Source organism: Pipra filicauda, unplaced genomic scaffold, assembly GCF_003945595.2.
Source record: "Pipra filicauda isolate LSUMZ 115617 unplaced genomic scaffold, ASM394559v2 scaffold446_size559374_pilon, whole genome shotgun sequence".
NCBI lineage: Eukaryota > Metazoa > Chordata > Aves > Passeriformes > Pipridae > Pipra > Pipra filicauda.
The window spans coordinates 393770-414299 of record NW_024104583.1 but is presented as its reverse complement, the minus strand read 5'-3'; the positions used below and the strand labels follow the sequence as shown (position 1 = coordinate 414299).

Sequence of the window (20530 nt, the reverse complement as noted above, 5' to 3'; positions counted from 1 at the left end):
AACTTCAACTGCATCAGTTCATTCTCCTTTCCTCTCCTGTGCCACCTCCAAACCAGCTCGTTTCACACACAGGGGCCTATCACAGTGTGAAATTACACACCCACAGAAGAGAAAGATCAGTTCAGGCAAGGGCAAGATCTCGCCTTTTCCTCTGATGAACATCTTTTTGTTACTTATTTTGTTATAATAACAAAAGAATAAACCTTGCCATACCCAAATCAGATTCTCAGAGCTGACTCAGCCAGCAAAATCAGCATTTTTTTCTTGTCTGCAGTGAATCAAAAATCGCTACTCACTTGTGCAGAATCAACTGAAATTTGAGGTGAATTAAATCCAAAATCTCCCTCTGTTCCTACAAGTGACTGACATGTCTTCTTTATTGCCAGTTTCTTGAGTGCTATTGGACCGATTTCTCCCATTTTCACTGTATCTCCTCATTCTGCAAAGTAGGGCAACAACAACATTTCACGTCTCTTGCAAAGACTCAAATTTCAGAGCGACACCCGCTCTGTGAGTCATTAGAGCCACTGAACGTTGTTAGAGCAAACAAAGGTGAAGTTGTATTAAGTTAAACCTCAATGAAAAAATGTTCTAGTTCCAGCATGTTGACTTGCATTTGTGCATATGAAGAGCAACTGCTGAATCACAGTGAGGTGATGATGCATCTGACATGTGGATAGATAATCTTTAACTGACTTGGTAAGCCAGTACAAAGGCTGTGGCGCTGCTCTTAATCTCTTAATTCACCTTAAACCAGCCTGAAACCGAACCTCGTGTTCTCACAGTGCTTTATTGCACTGAGAGAGCTTTCATGACTCTTCTTAAAAAGACAGAACTTCTGGGCCCTGGAGGTGAACCAAAGCATGTGCACCCTGTGAGAGAAAGGCCCTGTGAGCCCAAGCCGTACCCTGGTGCACGTGTGGTGACTCCAGGGATCCCAAGGACATCTCTGTGCAACTGCTCCAAGTCTGCACTTAGAGGATGAAAACAGTATTTTACACTTTGGTGGACGCTGAACCGCCTCTGGATTTTGCAAATCCCCGTTCCCCATTCCACACTCCACAGGGCAGAGAGCAACTCCTGACCAAGTGAAGTGAAAAGCTTGGGGGCTAACAAGTCCCAGAGCAGAACATCTCCCTGGGCCTCTAGTGAAGAGCAGTGCCACCACCCCTGACCAGCAGTGCCCACTGCTGTGGGAGAGTGGGATTAATCATCCAGGGCTGGATGACCTGCCTGCTCCTGACTGGAGCTGCCACGGAGCTCAACCACCTGACAAACCTGGCTGGAAGTGCTGCAGAGGGAAGTCTTTTCCCAAAGGCAACAGTGGGACCTGGGAAGCAAAGGCAGTGCAGAAGGAATGCCTCTCTGGAGGAATTTCCTCCTGGACAGTGAAGGGGGATCCCTTGTCCCCCGTGCCATCCTTTCCCGGGAGCCAGGGAGGACAGACTCTGTGAGGTTGGAGGTGCAGAGAAGACACCTGCTCACAGCACTCACTCCCATCCAGGTTTCACTCCCCATTTTGGTGCTCCCAGTTTCCCAGTGTTCCACAGCCCTGCCCTTCATTTCAGTCCATCAGCAGCAGGACGTCCTCGGGGCGGGCAGGTGCAGAGAGGTGGATGGCAGGGGGACAGCAAAGGAAAAGGAGCGTTCACATTCCCAAACCCTCTGCCAAAATCCCAGATCCCCCAAACCCTTGCACCCTTCCCTGTCTCCAGAGCAGTAAATGCAGCAGCTCCCCCGAATTCCCCGCAGGGAGAGGGGGAGCAAGGACCAGGAACCCCAACTCCGGCCGCGGGCGCCCGCGAGAGCAGCTTCTCCTTCCTTTTGTCCTGGCTGGGGCCCTCTGCAGTTCCCGTTCATTCCAACCCTTTATTCCTCACTTTCAGCCCCTTGTTCCCTTCCAGCTGGGCCGTGTGTGTGCTCTGGAGCTGCAGTGGGAAAGGTGGAGCGCGGTGACCCCTGGTCATCAATCACTGCCTGCGCGGCCGCTTCACAGCCAGAGCCTGATTATTGGCCCTGGGGAGCCGTGCAGGGGAACGGGAGGGGAGTGAGTCCATTTCCTGCCGCCAAACCGCCGACATCAACTCACACCGGGGGGCTGCAGCCGCGGGGGAGAGCCTGGAAACGGGATCCATCCGTGGGAGGGGACGGGGCGGGATCCACGCGCTGCTGCGGGTGCGTGTGAGCACACGTGTGTGTGTGAGCACACGTGTGTGTGTGAGCACACGTGTGTGTGAGAGCACATGTATGTGTGTGAGCACACGTGTGTGTGTGTGAGCACACGTGTGTGTGAGCACACGTGTGTGTGAGAGCACATGTGTGTGTGAGAGCACATGTATGTGTGTGAGCACACGTGTGTGTGTGTGTGTGAGCACACGTGTGTGTGTGAGCACACGTGTGTGTGTGTGTGTGAACACGTGTGTGTGTGTGAGCACACGTGTGTGTGTGTGTGTGTGAGCACACGTGTGTGTGTGAGCACATGTGTGTGTGTGAGCACACGTGTGTGTGTGTGAGCACACGTGTGTGTGTGAGCACACGTGTGACCACACAGACCCGGCCACGTGGGACTGCCCCGTGCAGCAGAGGGGCAGCAGCCCGGAGGATACACTGGTTAAACCAACAGCAGGCAAAACCTTGGACTAAAACCAGGATCCAACCCTTGATGGCTGGATCCTTGGATGGATCCAGGCTGGCTTTCTCCAGGCTGGGATTCACACCACTGCACCTGAAAAGCTCAGGGCTTTTTCAGTGGTAGCCCCTAAAAACGGCAAGAAAAGCTTACAAAAGTTTAGACCACAGCTCTGTCTCAGATTCCCAGAAAAACCCCAAACTAAACAACCACCACCCCACGCCCCGTTCTGAGTTTAGGCTGCGGGGTGTGAAGGGTTTTACCTCTGGGCAATGAGCTGTGGCAGCAGGAAGCCGTGTTGCCAAATACCTGCCATGCTTCCAGGGATGACAGGAATCCATCCCAACAGCCAGGAGGAAACAAAACAAAACCCCACACAACCACCACATGATCAACACTGGAAGTATTTATAACTGAGATCCCAGAGTCCTGGTGTCTAGGAAAGCTGGGTGATTGCATCCTGACATTCCTACTGCCAAGGAACAAACGGGGATGGCAAGTACAACTGGTAACAATTTTCTAAAATTGCAGAAATTTCTCGTTGTTTTCTTTTTTTTCTTGGTTAATAGTTCTTTTGTCCTGACTCTAGACATTTTGCTAATCAGTTTATATCATATGGGAGCTATCAGCAGAGACAGTCAAGCCTGGGGATATGTAAAACCTTTCCATTGCCTGAAGAATCCAAGGAGACCTTTGACACTTGCAAAATTCCCTTGCAAGGGAAGGGTAAGGGAGCAAAGTCAGAGCCAAAATCTGCAAAGTTGTCTCTTCATTTGCTTTCAAACAGAATCTTAGAAGTTTCCCCTGGAGATATCACGTTTTTATGGGGCAGCAACAACTGAGGGACTGTTTTGCCAGGGCCACTTCTTCCCATCCTCTTGGCTCTGTGTCTTGCCCACTCCTCACCCGTGGTCTCTCCTGGCCGTCTGGCAAAACCAGCAGCACCTCTGCTGGAGCAGGGATGGTTCCCTGGAGCCACGTCCTCTGAGACAACACCATTTCATCAGGGCACTTCCAGCTGAACACACGTGTTCCTCCAGCCTTGGTCTCCCAGGAAAAAAACCACCCCAAACCCAGCCAGAACCCACCCCACCACGCCGGAAACCACGGGAGGGGCCGAGGGGAGGTGCCACAGCAGCCTCTGCTTGGCAGCCCTGCACGTCTTTTCCCTTTCCTATTGAAATAAATGGAACGTGGAAATTGGGGAAACCGAACCAGTCAATTGGAAGCAACAGGGCAGAACCCCCAGCCCTGCAGCCGAGCTGCCACCGCGCTGTCACCGAGCTCTGCGGCCACAGGGACTCCCCCCGTGTCCCTGATTATCCAGAGCATTGATCCCCAGCCCAGGCTCAGCCCCGGCGCTGCCACGTCAGGCTCTGGGCTGGCTCAGGAGCACCAGGGCCCCGAGGTGTGCCAAGGGAACGGTGTCAGCAGCTCTGCCCTGTGCATCTGAGCAAGAAGTGCCCGGCAGAAAAAAAAAACCGGACCCGTTTGCCATTGCAACTATATCAAACCTCCTCCAAAAAGTCACTTCGAGGTCACTGTTTTTGACCAGTATTTCAATACATTAAATGCAATTACTTCATTGTTGATTTACCTGTCATTAGAGGCATGTGTTTGAACATGATTTATTGAGTGAGTTTTGTGCCAGTTGACTTGCAATAGATTGCACAATATTCAAAAAGGCTCATTTGCTTGGCATTACATTAGAAGCAGGGTGATTGCAACACAAAGCAATGTAAATGAGTTCTGAGAGGCTCCATCATTCATGTTGTCATGTACTGAATCCTATTATTATTTATTACCATAATTGTACTGTGTTTCCTGGGGCGATAAATTAGGACTGATGGGTCCCGCTGACAGCCAAGGACTGGACTCGCTCTATATAATTTAATAGGGATACTGTTGGATCTCTGCTTGGAGGAGACTTAGGGAGGAATTTAGTAACTAAGCAAAATCCTTTCTTAAAAAAATTAAAAATAAAATAAAAGCAGTGAAGTTCCCCCCCCCCCCCTTCTCCCTTGGCAGCAATTTAAGTCTTGATAAAAGCTGCAAAGGAAATGGGAGCACTCTGTCTTTCATAATAGGATTGTTAAAAAAAATCACTGCCCTGTGTCACAATCTGTTTTCTGCTCCCTGCTGACAGGCAGCCTTGCACTGGGAACAGGGGGACAGCACGTGGCTTAAAGGGACAGCAGGGACAGCTCCCGACCTGCAGCAGCCCAGCTCAGCCCCGCCCTGCCCTGCCAGCACCAGCTGGCCCCGAGGGAGGCCTGTGGGGAACGTCCACACACAGAATGTCACCAAAGCCAGCTTTTCCTGAGCTGCCACAGGAGGTGCTGCTGGATGGCACTTCCCACCCAGGGGCCTCCCAGATCCCCGGGGGTCTTTGGCAGCCCCGGCTGCTCCGAGCCCTCCTTCCTCAGGGGTTCAGCCTCTGAGGTTCAGATCCCGGGGATGTTGTAGGAATAATCAGTTTGGTGACAACCTCCCAGCTGACACCTGTTCCTCCTGCTGGGCCTTTCCTTCCCATGCACTGGAATTCTCAAAGCCTGAGCGGCCAGTGCAGGACTCGGCACCAAAAACCCCCCTGAGAGCAAACACAGCCCAAAGGTGGGACCACAGGTCCAGCACACTTTGCAGCAACGCTACCTGTTGAAACCAAGGAGTTTGCTCCTCCTAAACTCGGCTACTCCGGGGCGTGAAACACAAGGAGGAGGCACAAAACTCAGCTCTTATTTTTATGTCAGGCACCAAAGGCTCTGAATGGGACGACTACGAGAGAAATAGGGAAAGGACACCTCAGGTTCCAGTATCCAGATTAAGATTCAACAACAAAATTCTGCTTCTTTCCAAGCCTTTAAACACCACCAATACCCAGTTTTTCTTCTACAATTCATGAAAAGAGACTCAGAGCTGCAGAACCTCAGAACTGCTGGACTAGAACAGGTTAATGGTCCCTACAGCCCTGTATGTTGTATTTGTGAGCAACCAAATGTCCATAAATCCTCCTAGTGGACAATTTTATGGAATAATCAACACATCAGGGATATTTCCTTCTAACCTTCCCTGAGTTAGTGACTGGCTTATGCCCTGAGGCGTGAGAGCTTATTGACTGGATCCATCTCTTGTTTGAGTCAATAGTTATCCGTCAATTCAGGTCAATTCAAATGAGATTTTATTGACAGGAGAAGCTACACAAAATGTTGCCAAAGTGTGAGAAAATGACAAGGCACCCCTACCCTCCTCGAGCCATCTGTCAGAGAGAGGCACAACCTGCACTGGTTTTACAGAGAGACTTTACTCGCAGCTCCATCAAATAGAAATTGTCCTTGATTTGGCTTCATCGACTTAATTGAGCTGAGCTCTGCTGAGCATAAACAAGATCCATCCTGTTTCTCCACGGACACCACCAGGAGTAGCAGCAGTGCATTAAAAGGCCGAGGTTGCAAACCCATAATTATGTTAGAAACAGGGCAGCACGGAGCTCCTCCTGCCAGGGAGCACAACACAGAGCTGGACACGGAGCTGCACCCACAGCTGGGGGACCCTGGGCATCCCTCTCCCCCCTCCCCGCCGGCTGCTGCTCCAGCTCACGTCCTGCCCACCCCACGCAGACACATGAGACTTGTCACTCAGCCATCAGAGGCGCTTTTCCCTCGCCCTCCCACGGCGGTGACACATTTTTGGCCGAGCACGTCCCATTAATAGCAGCCGCTGTCAAACCCGGGGGCTCCCAGACAATGCGGGGATTGTGCGGGGCGGCCGATGGGCAGATCCCCAGGTAATGTGATGCAAGAGCTATAAAATAGCTCAAAGACACGGGCAAAAAAAAAACCCCAAAAAAAACCCAACCACATAGCTTGGTTTTGAAGAGGCATTTGTGGTTTGCAGAGGTTTTTTTTCTTAGTAGAAATTTTGGAACAGGCCCTGGTGTCGGACCTGACGGGGTTTCCAAGCCCAGCCTGGTTTGACGTGCACATTTCCTTGAGCTGTGCACTGTTTCCTTGACTTCTCCAGCACCTCCTTCCCCAGCACATCCTCCCCATCCTTCATTTCATTACTCGAAACAAGTGATGGGCCCAATCCAGCTGGGCCCAGTCAGAGCAAGGATTCAAACCCACCCTCTGCACTGTCCCCTGTGCTGGCGCTTTCCACCCCGAGACAAACCCGGCTCTGCTTTGCCTGACACAGTCCAGCTCCAGAAAGAACCTGGAGGGGACTCTGAGAGCCTCTGTGAGAAGGAGCCCTTTGCCACAGGGGCAGGGTGAGCACAGGGCACACACCTGGGGGGGTGTCCCCTCCCTGGGGACCTGCCCCAGAGACCTTTCCCAGCAGCGGCTCCGGTGCCCCAGGTGATTCATGAGAACACGGGGTCGGAGCTCAGTAATTGTGACAAGTCTTTTACATAAATCATTGGTAATCTAACAAATACCGAGAAATGGCATAAGGAGAAAGCAGAGGAGGAGAGAGGAAACTATGCATGTGACTGGAGCCCCACCTCAACCCAGCAACCAGCCAGGTAAGTGTCCCCAGAGGGTTTTATCTCCTCTGAAAAGCACAGTGGCTCCTGCAGCTCTGGTGGGTGGGTGGGCAGCAGCCCTCAGGGCACTGCAAGAAATTCCTTTAGGGATGCCGAGGCTGTGCAAAACTTATCCTACTGTTTGTGAGGGCTGGCTCCTGGATCAGGGCACTGAAGTGCAGGGAACACACAGCACTGGGTCCTGCCAGCCACGCCAGGCTGGGCTTTGCTGCACACCCCGAAAGGACGAGGCACGAGGACCCATCTCTGCCCTCTGGCACCAGGGAGAGCCCAGCCCCGCTCAGTTTGTGCCCCAGTGAAGACACCAGGGCCAGGTCAGAGCCACTGAACCCCCTTTAGCTCTGCACATCCATCAGCTGGGGGGGGTCTGGCCCCCAGTGACCTGGCCTGGGTTGGAACCCGTGACCCCCCATCCATCAGGGCTGCACACCCCATTAGCCACCCAGCCTGCTCCTGCAGGGGTGCTTTGTGCAGCTTTGGTGAGCTCCCATGACCCATCCATCCCTCCACACATCTCCAGGAACATTACCGTGGCACAGAGTCTGGCTGAGAGGAGGGATGAAGATATTAAGCATGTGTCTCTGTCAGTTATGGCCATTATCATTAGCAGACTAGCTACTATTCCCTATATATTCCTTTCAGAGCCGTTTACAGCCGAAACATTTTTAATGGCTCGATGAATATGAATGCCACATCCATAACCATTTGCACGTACGAGTCTTTGAGGCACATCCATCTCCCACTGCAGGCACATCACCTCCCATCACCACTGTCACACCCAACAGGGAGTGGGGAGAAGGGGACCCCACTTTGCAGGGAAAGATGAGGACATTATCTCCGCCTGTTTTGTAAAACACATGTTCCCAAATCTCCGCCACTGTCACCACAGACTCCTCTCCCCAGTCACCTACTTGTTTAGGCTCTTATCCTTTCATTAACAATGGAAAAATGCAGGCCTTTACATCTGTTAGCAGGCATGATTTTAGACAAATACAACTTCTTATCAAATAAGCCTGCAATAAATGTTTCATGAACAGAACCCTTCAATAGAACTCCCAACACTAATTTAATGAGAAGTATCAAATGAATTTTTTTTTTTTATTCTGATATCCCCCCTGAGACAAATGATACTTTGCAGGCCTATTTTTAACAAATGAATTATTGACTTAAACTGGCACAATTAATCACAATATAATGGGATCAGGGGATGTTAGAGGCTCATTCAGCACGGCAGATGATGAGTACTGACTCTTCCAAGAAATGAGGCTCTTTAATCACTCCCAGATTAACAGCTACATGCTTTCAAATTTCAATCACAGGGAACTGGCAGTGTGGAATGAAAAGGGCCCACTCCAGCAAGAGTGAAGAAGTGGGAGGATTTCTTGCCCCATGGGAGCCTTGGTGCTCGCTGTCTCAGAGATGGGCACCCAGCTTCCCTAGGGAAAGGACAGGATCTTCATTGTGCTGCATTTCCAAGGGTTTTTCCTTCCAGGTAAGAATTTGGTTTCACCAGGTAAGGATTTGGTTCCAGGACAGAGCACACTTGCAACCCCTCAGGTTGTTTGACACCTCCCTTAAGGGAAACTCTTTAGATTTTCAGTCTCCACCAGGATTCCACTCCAAGAGAAGCACCCAGATTATTTTCCTGATAGGAAACCACCTCCAAATATTTTGACAGGGAGAGCTGCCAGTTTTGTGCCCACCTCAGCCCCGGTTCTTGTTGGAGCTGATGAGGAGAGTTCCCTGTTTGGGTTTGCTCTGTTCACCAGGAGGCTTCAACAGCTGCCCCTCCTCAAGCAGGGAGGAAACACGGCAGCTCCCGTTATCCCTGAGTTCACACAGGAAAGGGGAACAGCTCTTTGCAAAGGAAGAGCAGTGGGAAAGAGGCAGGGGAAGGTGGCAGATGCAGTGGGTTGTGCCAGACTTTTTCAACAAGTCTCACTGTCTGCAAGGCAGAGCCTGGAGATGGGAAGCAGCAAGTGAACCCTGGATGTGCCTGAACGTGCCCAAACTCCCTCAGAACCGGGGCTGCTCTGCCACGGGGCAGCTCCTGGGGCTCTGGTGCCCAAAAGCTCTGCTTTATTTGAATTTACAGGCCTGTCAGAAGGGTAGGATTGATGGGGCAGGGGTCTCGTTTTCCCTGGGGGGGGAGGAAGTGGAGGGATGTTAGCAGCAACGCTGGGCACATTATCATCTGCTGGTCCCATTTAACAACTTCTCACAACATATGCAGTTTACATTACAGTATCCTGCACATGTAGGCTTTGGCTGGAAATATCCTCCAGAGCTCGGAATTTACTGTCGTGCAAATACTCAAATACTGGGAGAGGCAAGGAGCAGGCATGCCAAAGAGTGGGAAAGGAAAGCCTCCTTTGTTCCTGCCTCTGGGCCCCGTTAACCCCAACCCTGCCGTGCCGCAGCACGAGGGGTGCTGCTGCTCCAGCCTCGTCTCTCCCTGTGGCAGCTCCTCAAGCACCATCAGCTCACACAGACTGACTTGGCTCCCATGGGCAGCTGGAACTGGGCCTCTGAGAGAAGATCTGCTCTCAGCCAAGCTGTCTTTCTTTTCTCTGCAGGCCTGGCACAACAAGGGGCCTCGCTCTGCCATCGCTGCCACCAGCTCTGCATCCCCTGGGGAGTCTCCCCAGCCCCGGCAGTGCCAGCACAGACCCCCAGGGCAGCAAAGGAACCACTGCAGGTGAAGCTGCAGGGACACAAGATAAGGAGTTTTGTCCTCCTTGGTTTTGTCCTCCTTTGTGCAAGGAGAAAAAAAAATCAGGAGGGAGGTTCAGTGTGACATAAGAAGAGGACTGAAGAGAATCTCCTTGGCCATCCCATCGGCACAGAATCGGGGAATCATGAGTCGTGGAATGGTTTGGGTTGGATGGCATCTTAAAGATCACCTTGTTCCACCTCCCTGCCATGGGCAGGGACACCTTCCACTACTCCAGGTTGCTCCAAACCCTGTCCAACCTGGCCCTGGACACTTCCAGGGATGGGGAGTCCACAACTTCTCTGGGCAACCTGTGCCAGTTAGAATTTATTTCTAACATCTAGTCTAAATCTACCCTCATTCAGCTTAAGGAAGCTGAATTTTTACCTTTTTAGGAACTGTTTCCAATGCTAGGCTGGACTGTCAGTCCATGTAAATAGTGTTTCCTGGATTTAGCAGGTGTAATCTCATTCTATACCACAAGTAACCTGACCCTCTGTACTGAGGAGTGGGCCCTTGGAACGAGAGTGGTAAAGCAGCAAGAATTCACCAGGATTACCCTAAAAGTGACAGCTTTTGTCACCAGCAGCCATATCCAGAGAGGATTTTCCCTGGGAAGCCCAGCACACCTGCTGAGGGTGGCAGTGCTCCTGTCCTGGGGCATCTCCACAGTAAATGCAGCCATTCCCAGCCCTGGCTCCTGCCCAACCCACCCCAGCAACCCCCCTGTCCCTCCTGGACACACGTGTGGAACTGCAGCACACTTTGGTCACAGCCACTGTGCAGCTCTACTTTGTGATGGATTTAATTACTCCTAATTTATACCAGGCAGGGCTGCACTTAGCAGGAAGCACTTAGCACTGTCACTGTAATGTCAGGCTAAATACACGTTTTTAGAGCTCTGGTCATTAACTACACCAGAGTTTTGAGCCTTGGATTTACTATTTGGTGCTCCCAGACCCCAGTGGGCCTTGGGGGGTGTTGCAGCAGCCTGTCAGCGTTGCTCAAAACCACATATAACTCTACCTATGTGACATCCACCCCACTTCTCCATTCTGGAGTCACAGGGAACACCTCAGCACCCCCCAGGTGTGACACAGGGTTTATTTTTACAGAGAGATTCCCAGATTCAGAGGCCTGCAAGCTTCCAGACAATATAAATTGATGTGCTGAGAAAGGAAAGCAAGTTTATGCTTCCTGGGAATGTTTATTATTGCAGCAGTTTGAAAACGAAATCTCGTATTTGAGAGAAAAATATGGTTGAAGTTGCTCCTGCATGGATAGAAATGACCCACATTCCTACTCCTCTCTTAATTTTTTAATAAGCTGATTCATTCCCCACATGACATCACTGCATGTTCATACCTTTATCAAAAACATTAATAAAATATTCACTTGTTATTTGTTTACCAAAAATGCCTTTTATGAAGATGAAATATTTCTAAAATCCGCTCATTTATGTTTTCCACCGAGCAATATATTAAAAAAACAAAACACAATTTGTGTTGGTGAAACTTAAAGAGTTTTGACAGCAGCAACAACTTGTTTTGTGAAAATTGCTTCTGAGGGGAAAAAAAAGCAATTCTTTCAAACCCTACCATTTAATAGTATATATTTTTAAAAACAACCTGCTTCTGTGCTTGCTCTTCACTGAGCACTACCTGTCCTTGATGCCACCTGAGGCACCTGAACACAGCAGCACCATCAATATAAATGAACACACTAAATGGTGATTGCCAGGCTGTCCATCCCCTCGTCCTCAAATGGCCATTTAGGACGAATTCCTTGAAACTCATGAATGCCATTCCTTTTCCTCACAAAGGTCTTGTCTACAGGGTGCAGGGAGGGAAGTTGAGATAAATGCAGCCCGGGTATGAGTTAGAGGTGTCAGAGCTCGGCGGAGCTCGGTGAGCTCCAGACACGTCATCCCAAAGCAGAATTTGACAGCCCTCCCCTCGTGTTTGTGCCCTCACACAGCGAGTTACTGCTCAGGCTCCCCATCACTGCACTCCTCCCACTGCACTACCACCACACACACACTCCCCACCGCTCCTGGGAGCTCGGGGGCTGCACAGCAGAGTTCTGTCCGTCCCACTCAGGGCTGTGCCGTCCCTGCTCCCACCCCACAGGGCGGGCACGTGGGATCCGAGGGACCTGATCCTGCTGCAGGACCTCGGAGCAGCCCCAGAGCCACGGCGGGATGGAGCTGAACAGGGTGTGAGTCTGTCTGGGCTGCCTGCAAAGAGCAGCTGCTCCATCCCACCCTGTCTGAGAGCAGTGAGTGGGACAGGGGAAGTTTTGCTACAGAAAACTACTCCTGGTGTGTTGTTCACCTTTCGATTATTAATGAGAACCTAATAACAAAACAGCTGAGCAAACAAAGCCCCCCCTTCCCCTGCTCCTTCTCTTCCACTGTAAGCCCGGGGACTGGCCTGAGGGGCTCCAGGCTGCCTTTGCAAACACACCCCTAAAATCCTGGGGAGGATTCACACGCCTTTGCTGACTGACAGGTGCCACGGCGATCAATGGGGGCAAGGAAAACAACCTGGAACCGTGGTTTAAGCTGCTGTTACACAGCTCTGGCAAACAAAGGAAAGGCTCCCCTGTCAGCTGTGACACGGGCATTGTCACCCCGTGATCGATCCCAGCCCCAGCACACCCAGCTCTTCCCAGGAACCAGCTGTGGCTGCAGGGGGAGGCAGCTGAGCAGGGATCAGGGAAGGATCAGGCGTGGGGGACTCGAATTTGTCTGCGAGCAGGTGTTGAGTGAATTCCTCCAAAAGGACAAGATTCATTCTTCTGCTGGCTTTGGGATGAATTAGCATGAATTTATAATCCATAAATCCTGGTGGCAGCGGAACAGCATCCCTCCTGTTGTTATTTATTTTGAGATTTTCACTGGGGCAATAGCTTTACGTTTGACATTTATATAGGTCACAGTGAGCTAATAGCCATCTGCCATCTGGGGACTTTTATAATGAACATTGCAGAAGACTATGAAACAATCTCTGGCATTTCCTATTCGAACAGAAGCTGAAATAGGGTTGATCTTTACAATATGCTCTGCTGTCTCTCCTCAGGTTTGCATTAGTCATTTGCCTGGCCTTGCTACACACGCACACACACTCGCACATATGGGAAGGGGTGGGCTTCAGCATTTAATACCAACAGTTAATCACCACATGCATGAAAAACACCCAATACCTTGCACAGCTATAAAAGGCCCCAATTCACCTGAAAATTCTTCATACATCTCAGAAATACTAATGACTCCCCAGCCTTCCTCCCCTGCAGCGCAGGCACGGGAGGGTTGGCTCTAGTGCTGGCTTGGCTGTGGTGCATCCCTGTGAAACCACTGCTGCAAGGTCACACTCTTCCCTCAGCACAGCCTCCCTGCCCTGCTCACCCAAAACACACCCCAGGCTGAGCAGGGACAGGTAAGAACCTGCAGAGTTCCCAGGAAAACGCCCGCAGGCAGGAGCTGAGGTGCAGCGCATGAGCCCCGTCCAGAGCAGCTCCCTGCTCCAACCCTGACTGCTCATCAGCTACCTGGGGCCTTCAGCCAAGTGCAAACAGCATTGAAACCACCTCTCCAGGGGAAGGCTGGGGGTCACGTCCTCCCCTCAACACGGGCCCAGCCTGCAGCTCCTCCTGGGCAGGAGGGTCACTGCCACCTCCCTGGGACAGCGTGTGCAGGGACACCTGCATTTCCCAGCACCTGGGAGCACCGTGCTGGCATCATCAGCTCTTGCAGATGGGGAACTGATAGAGCAGGGAAAGATTAACTGACTTGCTGAATTGTGTAAGCCACCTACACCAGCTGTGAGCGAGCCCAGGTGTCCTGAATTTTGGGTCAGCACTTCCACGGCGAGGCCGTCCCTTCTCCCCACACCTACACAGTGTTTATATTACAACAGGGATGTGTGAAAGGACTGAACGTGCTCAGAGGAGAATATCCCACCTCAATTAGTCACTCTCCAAAAAGCCTCCTTGGAGGGCAGGCCTCCTTGATGCTTCATGTTCCTCCCGAGTTCCCCAAACCTCCCCAGGCCTCGGGGTAATAAATTACATTTGTCTGTGCCTTAACAGCACCAGCCTGCCCAAATGCTCCTCTCCACGACTCAACTCATGATGAAATGCCTATTTCCTGGTGCTGAGACCTGTGAAAATTGGTCTTCCCAGCCTCCCTCCCCAGGGCTGTGCCTCAGCCAAGGGGGCACCTTTGATCCCACGAGCTCTCTTCCTCCCCCGTGCCCTGGGACAGACGCCTGGTCCTGGGCTGTCACTTATTTGTGTTTTGTCTTCCAAGGACGACACACAGAGCACGTTTGAAATCCAATCCCCTCTCGTGAGGCTGCAGGGACAGGAGAGCAGGGAGAAGCCTGAGCACTGACCAGGCTTTGCCCTGGTCCTACAAGGACTCAGGTTACACAGAATGCTGCCCTGGCTCCCACAGCCATAAATCTCCTGGGCTACAACTTTTGCAAAGCCCAGCTGGTGACAGCTTAAATAACTCCATGCTCAGCTGCTGCCCACGAAAGCTGACAGGGAGAGGGTGGCCTGGAAAGTCCACCTTCCCTGCTTCCATCAGCATTCCCAGCAGCTGCTCCGGCTCCCCGTCCGGGTACAGCAGGTACCTGGTGTGGTGCAGCTGACTCGGGGGGCTGTGAGACCTCAGCTGGTGACACACATCCAGGGTGACCTCCCAGAGCCTTGCAGCCCCTCCTGCTCCACCACCAGCCAGGTCACGACTCCCCTTCCATCGCCCTCAGCCCAATGGAGTCACTTTGCACCAGAGCTGCTGCCACAGGCACAGCCTTCCCTCCCTTTCACCACATCCCTGCACGCTCTGGCCCACGCAAGAGCAGCTTCATCACAACCCGAGGCACAGACAGATAAATGCTGTAACAGCCTTAGCTCCCCCTCTCCCACCCTGTGTGTGCTCCCACCCCCCAGCACAGGTAGTGCCACAACACCTCGAGGCCGGGCTGTTAAACAGTGCTCGTGGCTCTCTGCTCACACAGCCCACAGCTCTGCCCCAGGAGTGCTCCTGGGGTTGTTATTGATGTCTGTGTCACAGCAGCTTCCAGAGGATTTCCACTACACCCAGCCCAGAGCTCAGCCCTGCAGCATCACAGACCCTGCTCTGCCTTTGGGTTACAAAGAGAGCAGGAGAGGGTGAGGCTTCACATTGTTCCACTTAAAGGGGATCACCAAAGGGTACAGAGACAAATGGCAGTGGAGGGGTCGTTCCTGTTGCTGGGGATGCACTTCTGCACCAGCCTCATTAGGTAAAGTTACTTTTGTTCTGCTGCTGAGCGTTCTCCTGCCTTCCAGCCCTGCTCCATCCCTGCCCTGCAGCATCCCAGCAGCCCTTCCCTCACCTCTGTGCCCTGTCCCACTCCTGGCAGCCCCCCAGACCTGCCTCATCTCGCCCCTGTTCCCTGCAGTCCCTTCCAGCACTGCCTCTGATGTCAATCACACCTACTTTAATGTGTTAACTTTCTAAATCCACTTTTGTGCTCACTTAACAATAAGCTGCTTTGATCAGGGTACTACCAGCAAAACCAACAAACCCAAGCCCCTCACCCCCCTCTGCTGGAGCAAAGCTCACCAGGCCTCGGGCTTGTAAAACCAAAGCAATTGCAGCCTTTAATTTTATTTCCTTTATTTTCAGGCTGTTAGATGCTGGTTCTGATTAGGGGCATTCTGAGCAGGCACAGAGTTATTTTAAATAAAAACCAGCTTTGTTGAGCTTTGGGGGGAGGGTAAAAAAAGCACAGCCTTATCAGTTTAGAAGGGTCTGGCAAAGCTGATCCTGCCAGGACAGCCCCCTGACCAGTGCAAATACACTTCACTGGGCAGTGTCACTCTCAAACAAGCTGCCCAGATGTCACAGACAGGAGGTTCCTGCTGAGTGCACGTGGCTTTGTGACACTGCACAGGATTTTACAGCAGGGTCAGGGGAAAACTCAGGACCAGCCATTTAATGCTGTTCAGTTTGGGCACGAGATCTGTCAGCCCCAGCATCCTGCCCGTGCTTTCCCTTTCAGAGCAGCTCCTGCCTGCTCTGGTGACTCTGGGTAGCAGAACCTTATCTTTGTTCTCATCTCTCTGTCATTCTGGATTTTTACCTCTGTGGGTACCTGTGCTCTCCCTCCACCCCCTCAGACCCCATGACCTCAAGGTCCTTCACCTTTCAGTGCCAACATCGTCTCAGAGCTGAGCTCCTGCTCCTCAGGAAGGAGTTACTGGGACCATTCATGGGTCAGGGATCAGATTAAGTTAAAGAGACAAGGAGATAAAAGCTGGAGCGGGCTCTTGTGGAAGAGTTCATGGACAAATGCAGCACCACAGGACACGTGGCCTGATTTAAAGTGTGCTGAAACCAGCAGAAACTGATGTGAATGCACCAAAATGCCTGGTGTGGGGTTATTTTTACCCATTATTTTTACCCTGGTCAAAGACAGAGTGAAATGGCTGTATTAGGACTAAGATTTAATGCTCCATGGTGAGACTTTATATCTACCTTAAGGCTTTTTAGGGCCGAAAACACTGATCACAGTAAAAAGTTCTGCAGCCACGGCCTTAAAAAGCTGCCTCTGAGTCAACCAGTTTCAAAGGCTTTTTCCCCTCTCAGAATTTTGCAGCATGACACGATTTCATTGAGCAGATGCTGGACAGATAATGTGACAGCTTCACAAAAGGGGTGTTTCCCTGAAGTGCTCTGGAGTTTGCTGCGTGACTCTGATGTCACTACAGAAACTCTGACAGCCATCAGAACACTCTAATGAAGCCCTTTTCTTTCCTTTCCTTTCCCTAAGTCACGTCTCTGTTGTAGTTAATATTTTCACTGCTCTGTGACACGTACAGACGGCCTGGCAGCACCTTCAGGGCCTGGAACACACCTTCCCATGGCCCTGAGTGTGAGTCCTCCTGGGCCAGGACCTCATTACTCCAAATGCTGAAGCAGCACTGGCATCCCAACTGCCCCGGAGTGCTGAGCAGCGAGTGCAGCAGAGCAGAGCAGAGCAGAGCAGAGCAGAGCAGAGCAGAGCAGAGCATTGCACGCACTTCAAAACGCTGATTTATTTCCCCAGGACATTCCATGATATCAGCAGTTTGAAGCTGGGAGCTCCTCCCCAGCCTAGGGAAGGTCAGCACCCTCTGGAGCCAGTGTGGGCTCCCCTTGGCTGCCAAGCCAGGACCCCAGGTAGCCCAGGGGCTTTCAGCAGGACGTGGCCCCTTTCCAGCACTTCCAACCCCAAAATGTGAAGTCATCTCAAGACAGAACACTCTGAAATCCTTTCAGCAGGCCTGGCAAACCCCCTGTGAACGTGTGCACACGGGGGGGGGACGTGCAGGATCCCTGCTCTGGGAGGGGACCCAGCCCCACTGTCCCCTCTGCTGGCAGCCCCTGCTCCTCTATGACAGCCCATGAGTGAATAACCTAATCGAGCCATTAAAAGAAACAGAAGCCCTCTGCCCTGTTTGATTTCTCTCCATAATGATGTAAAGTGCACTTTAATGGAGTCAAAGTGGTCCTGGGCCATTCTTGTTAAGGCCGTTTGATGCAGTGCTATTGAGTCCCACTGCTCGCCCTCATTACCTCCCTCTGCTCTCCCCCTGCATTGTGCTCCACACTTCCCCACAGCTCCTCTGCTGCCACAGCCCCTTGCCTGCATTTTGTCTACATAAATTAGACCTTGTGCAGCATATTGGCCTGTCAGGGGACTAGGAAGAAACTGTATATTGTTTCTGGCATTCCCGGGCCCTTCTGCCCCTGACATCTGCTGTGTTTGTGACAGGGAATACATTCCTGACTCATTATCCGGGCGAGCGGAATCCCTCCCTGACAGCACCATTAATCAGAATCAAGCAGTCCGGCAAATAAAAAAAAAAAAGGGGGGGGGGGGGAAGAGAGAAGAAGAAAAAGAAAGCAAGTAAAGAAAAGAGACAGTTTCTAACTTTCACTTCTGTGTCATTCCGGTGTCTGGACAAGTAGCAATCCATCTTGCTGAGTGACAGCTCTGATGGATGGCATTATTTATGCTTTTGTGTATTAAAAGACAGTTCTGGCACTGGCTTGTCACTCACCAGAGATTTAAAAAAAGTTGAAATTTAATTTGAAGGAAAAGAGGGCAAAGATCAGAGGATTCTGGCTGGGGAGTTCTGCCTGGGAGGGACAGAGATTACAGCAGGAGGGAGCATCACAGAGGTGTAGGGATGAGGCATAAATAAGTAATCACCCTCCCAGGTACTGAGGCCTCTGTTTCTCCTGGTGTGTCTGTATCAATATCTCCTGGGCTGAGGGGTCTGTGTGTTGACACAAACAGGTTTGATGTTCCTTGGAGGGGGATGCCTCACTGGGGGGATGAGACGGGCATATGCTTAATTTTCTGTACATAATTTGTTTGTGTACACAAACGTGATTATATATGCACATATGTATGTGACTCCATGTGTGTCTGTAACAGGGTGGCTTTCCGTGCACATGTGTATTTACACAAATTAATTTTAAATACAGGCTTTTTGTCCCAGCACACACATCTTCGAGATACAAAACACTTCCCTAAGTATCCACACACACAGGAGGATGGTCACGTGGATACATCCCAAGGTGAACAATACACCCACTTTTTAAAAAATGTTTACTTAAACTACTTATCAGTCAATTTGAGCGCAAACCAAGGACAACATTCTCGGGGAGCTGTCTCGTCCTGACCCATTTCTAAACTCGAGATCACGAGGAATGTAAATCCATATCTTTGTTTAGCTGTGCTGATTTATGTGCTGGCACCCGAACCCACAGGTGTTTCTACACCTGTGCCACATCCTGAACAAACACCAGAACACGGTCAGAGGGTGTCTGGGGGCAGATGTTACACACGGAGGCACGAGAGGAAATCAGCAGGTCACCTTCACCTCGGGAACAAACAGGTACCTCTCCCTGAAAATTGCTGATTCTGTGTATTTATGTTCCATGGCCAGAGTGAACAGCAAAGACTTACCTGATCTGAAGACCGTGGCTGACTTATTAAAAGGCATTATACAAATTAGGCATCCCCAAATTTAGGCGTCAACATTAATTAAAACCGCGAACCTTACCTGGAAAAACTGAATCTGTTCAGGAAGTTTGGGCCACGGAAGGATGCTCAGCTCTTCCCTCATCCCCGTTGGAAGTGTCCTGGAGGAAGTGCCTGTCCCCTGCTGTGCTGGCTCTGCTGCAGGCTGGGGCCTCACAGAGGTGCTGGTGCTGTTCATGGGGATGAAAAGGAAGGGATTTGGTCACAGGTGGAGCAAGGCCACCAGGAACAGCCCTGCTGTGACCCAGCAGCTCGTGCTGCTCTGCCTGCCCTGGCTCTGGGGGGCAGGGACACAGCAGTGGTGTCACACAGGACACAGGGGGTGTCACTCCCTGGTGTTTCCAGCCCTGAGCAACACATGGGTTTGACCCGAGCAAACACAGAACAACAAGAAACATCGTTCCTATTATTTATCACTTTTGCTTGGAGATGACCCAGCTCTTGGCTATTTGGACAAACATCTGCTTTGGAGCCCATTGCCCAACAAACAGCATTTGCTTCTAATTAATACAAATCTGTTTCCTTCCCCAGCCTCAGCAGTTTTCACTTCCCCTCTCCTGGGCTATTGGCACCAGCAGCATCACCCCAGCACACCTCCCAAACCCTGACAACAGCCCCCCTGGAGGCTGCAAATCCAGGGCAAAATCCCAGCACTCCTAAACCTGCCAGAGTTCCTGGATCAGTCCAGGAATGGTGTTGACTTGCAGGCCCTGCTGGATTGTTACTCTCATCCCTTTGGGCTCTTTTTTCCTTCCTGAGGATGGGGCATCTCCTGTTCCCACCCGCTGGGATTTTTCAGCACTTCCAAGTGACTGTATTCCCAAGGTATGGACTGAGCAGGGAGCTGCTGTTACTCAGAGCATTTGAGAACCCCCCAGCCCGGGTCACAGCACTGCTGTCCTGCTGGAGATGGAGGTCAGAAGGTGGCCCAGGACCGTGCACTGACTTCATCTGGAAAAGTTCCCTGACGGGATGACATCACAGCAATCCCAGGCAACGAGCTGTCCCTTCAGGGTGTGAAGTTGTGGAATAAACCTTATTCTTTCAAGATCCAGAGCTTAAATTTCAAAGTGAGATGTGTGTGTAATCCCCTCAGGCCCCTTTGAAACCCCAGCCGGTGTTTTGAGAAGGAACTGGTCATTTATCTACTCCCAGTCTCAGCAAGGCAGAGCCTGGGGATTGGCTTTTTTAAAATGTTGATGCCATGAAATTGCAATTGGCTGGGAGGCAGGGCAGGCTGCAGTTAGGGGAGAAATATGTGGAGGGGTTTCTCTTCCCTGGCTCACAGAGGCATGAGCCGGGCTGGTCAGCGACTGCTCCAGGAGGAAACACAATAATCATCACTCAGAACAGCCAGGCACACTCAAAAGGGAGACTCTGTCTTATTTGTCAGTCCTGCTTTATCCATCTTATTGGACTGGGAAATAAAGACGTCCCAGGCTGCTCCTCAGCCGGGGTGACTGGTGTGAATTTTCACAGCCGTGCTGGGGACAATTTATACCTGTGAGGGATCTGCCCCCTGATCTCCCAAGCCAGGGGAACATAAGCTCCTGCGTTTT

General features: G+C 51.3%; 1 long non-coding RNA gene across 2 annotated transcripts; it reads right to left on the bottom strand.

The window, feature by feature from the left end:
• Positions 1–349: 349 nt before the first annotated feature.
• On the bottom strand, positions 350–19855 carry LOC113986072. 2 transcript variants are annotated; one of them, XR_003540048.2, is made up of 3 exons: positions 19826–19855; positions 18994–19141; positions 350–439 (listed from the first exon to the last, which is right to left on the bottom strand). It is a non-coding gene; the product is annotated as an uncharacterized LOC113986072 (long non-coding RNA). The 2 variants fall into 2 exon arrangements; XR_005565229.1 differs by having other exon boundaries at positions 19634–19830.
• Between the last annotated feature and the right edge of the window lie 675 nt (positions 19856–20530).